Source organism: Rhagoletis pomonella, unplaced genomic scaffold, assembly GCF_013731165.1.
Source record: "Rhagoletis pomonella isolate Grant_MI unplaced genomic scaffold, Rhpom_1.0 Rhpom_scaffold_00012, whole genome shotgun sequence".
Taxonomy (NCBI): domain Eukaryota; kingdom Metazoa; phylum Arthropoda; class Insecta; order Diptera; family Tephritidae; genus Rhagoletis; species Rhagoletis pomonella.
In genome coordinates, this window is record NW_023458566.1 from 8,047,023 (window position 1) to 8,050,256 (window position 3,234).

General features: G+C 32.5%; 1 long non-coding RNA gene across 1 annotated transcript; it reads left to right on the forward strand.

Annotated features, from left to right (window-relative positions):
• The first annotated feature begins 316 nt into the window (after positions 1 to 316).
• On the forward strand, positions 317 to 926 carry LOC118747766. The gene is made up of 2 exons (XR_004993981.1): positions 317 to 406; positions 765 to 926. It is a non-coding gene; the product is annotated as an uncharacterized LOC118747766 (long non-coding RNA).
• The last annotated feature ends 2,308 nt before the right edge of the window (positions 927 to 3,234 follow it).

Below are 3,234 nucleotides of genomic sequence, written 5' to 3' on the forward strand. Positions count from 1 at the left end.
ATTCATACTATGTATGTATGTATGTATGTATGTATGTACATACATATGTATGTACGTAGATTGATTATGCCTTTGCGAGTGCGTATACATAGATGTGCCGGTAGTCCTACATAAATACATATGTATGTATGTAAATACACGCAGCACAAATAAAACTACAAGTAAGCATAAGTATTCGTAGCCTGTCTTTGCAATCGTATTGAAATTAATGTAAATCTATAGAACTCTTTTTTTTTTTTATAAATTCTTGTTCTTATTCTTTACAAAGACATCGACAATTTCGGAATGAACTTATTCGTTGATTTCAATTGGAGCTCTCCAATTGTGGGGCCATCGTTCGGCATTGCTGTTATTCGCAATCCAGCAGTTGTCGCGATCGGAAGCCCTAAAATCGGAATAACTCCTCGTAAGGAAAATAAATATAGTAAAAGAAAAATATGTATTGAAATATATGTGTATCGCTCAAAGGATGTGAATATTACTTATACATACATACATGCATACTTATAAAAAGTGTAAAGATACGAAATAAAAAGTCTGTGATAAAGAGAGGCCTGTGCTTTTGTAGATGAAGAGATTGTTTCTTGAAAAGAAATACATACATGCACGTATCCTTGAGCAAAGAGAACATACAAATATTAATTGTGCATATTAATTTGTGTTAAAAAAATACATAGATATTATATAACGCACACCTACATACATATTTACATATATGTAACATAATGTGATAACCAATTACAAATAATGAAAAATAATTACAGATCGAAAACCCGTTTCTTGCCGAAACAATAGTGGAGTGCCTAGCTATCGAAGATAATTAAATTGGCGATTGTGTGCGTGTGCTAAGGATAACAATGTTGCCCTTTCGTTGGGCTTTCGTCGGCATCGCGCTGTTGATTGCAGCTACAAATGGAGCAGTTATAGTAAGTGTTAATTGAAAGTGTGACTCATACAAACTCAAATCGCAACATCCTTACATGAATTTCAGACAAAAAGGAAGTGATCAAAGTGATATGTATGTAAATTAACAATGAATTATAAAGTGTGGCGAAAACTGTTTACTATCTTCCTAAACATTTTAAATATGTTCGTCGAACGAAAAATAGGACTTTAAAATCATTTATGTATCTACAGTCATGTGAAAAATAACAGGGACACGATATTTTGACCAGTTTTGGCTAACAACGCAATCCTTCAGAATTAGAGCTCTTGTTAAAAATCGACTATCCGGCTATTCGGTTAGTCGACTAGTCGTTTAGCAACTTTTTTGTCGGTTGATAGTCGAATAGCAATTATTCGATTAACCGCTCGAATTCGACTAACAGCTCACTATCGAGTAGTCTGAAAATCGACTAACCGAAATTATTCGAATAGTGACAGTTTTTCACCATAAAATTATTGTTATTAGCGTGGTTGGGTTTTGTCAATAAGCATAAGTATTCAAAAAATATAAAAAAAACAATGTTTACTGAACGAAAACGACTAGTCGAAAAATCGAAAATGAACGGATAATCGACTAGTTGTTTGTGAGCGGTTAGTTGAAAAAGTCGAAGGGAAACGGTTATTCGATTAAGTGAAGTCGATTATTTTTTGAAACAACTTTTGCTATTCGACTAACCGATTAGTCGACTAGTCGACTAACAAGAGCTCTATTCAGAATACTTGTTGACTCCAAGCTCGTAACCAATGTATACGTCTTGTTATATTCCTAAAAATCGACAACTCCAGAGTTTTATCCACTGTCCAAATATTTGCATTACCCTTTGAGAAACACATGCGAGAACTTTACATCAAAATAGAACCATCATAAATCATAATTTCCTTAAAAAAAATAAAAACGGTTAAAGTCAAACACTATGTGAAGTAAATTAAAAAAAAAGTAAATTTACCGGTGGAAAATGGATTATGAAATGCTTGCATTTTTTTCTATAATTCGCAAATAAAAATGGAGTCCAAATGCGAGTGACTATAACTATATAATTTAAATACTTGATTATACACAGCTATTTTTGTGGCTTCTGGATGTCCTTGACCAGTTAGTATATACTAAGCTGGCTCACGTAATGAGCTCTGCATTCGGCTTAAATTATTTTAAAATTATTTTAAAGTTTAATTTTTGCAAAAATATTTAAAACTTCAAACTTCGCTTTTTTTGTCCGTGAAAATTTAATGCTGAACAGAGCTTTAAGCACTTGTGTACATATATGGGCATATCTATAGAACTTTTGATTTTCGACATTTGAAAAAAATAGGTTATTTCATCTTTGAAACATAAGTAAAAAAAGGGATACTCGGTTTTCAAGCTCGGTAATATAAAAAAATAGAATAATAACAAGTAATTTTTAGCAAAAAAGAACCGCCAAAAAAAAATATATATATATATATATATTTAATGATCCAATGATCGGATGTAAACCAAATTAGTATGGGGCTATCTCTGAGACACTCCGACTTTCCGATGCAAAGTTTTCGAAATCGGTTGACGCGGTCCAAAGTTATGCGGTAACATACATGAAAAAAAAAAATATACCGACGAACTGATAACCTCCTCCTTTTTTGGAAGTCGGTTAAAAAACGAAATAAACCACAATAGGTGTTCAATATGTTTCTATGGTCGCTGAATACGACTCTGCAGTCCTTTTTGATCCCTCACTTCAGAATTTTTTTCTTACCTCAAAAATATGGTGAATTTTATGTGACAGCACCTTTTTTATAAATATTGAGTCAGATTTTCAAAATTTAAAATGGTGCATCCAATATGGTGGTCAAAAGTGCCAAATTTTATAAGAATTCAGTTTTAAAGGGTCAAAAAACCCACGGATACCAAAATTAAAGTAAATTCCTAAAAATTTAAAAAAGTTTGTCTGCCACGTAAAGTCAGCCACATTTTTCATGTTTAGACAAAATTCTGAAGTAATGGAGCAAAACGGACTTCAGATTCGTGTTCAGCGACCCCAAAAACATTTACACCTAGTCTGGTCAAAATAAGCTCGTATTCTTCTTTTTCGTGGTCCTGTCGGTCCCTGGAATAAATTAGTAATTTCGGTACTTTTTCGTACAAAATAAACGTTTTAAAGCTAAAGTTGTTCAAACACTCGATTTAGTTTTTACTGGAACTCCATTGATTGAAATAGTAAACGCAAGAATAATGCTTTAGTGCTTTTTTCTGACGAGAGAAGAGAGTGACACTAAAAAAACAAAATGAGATTTGTTCATATGTATGTAAATAGG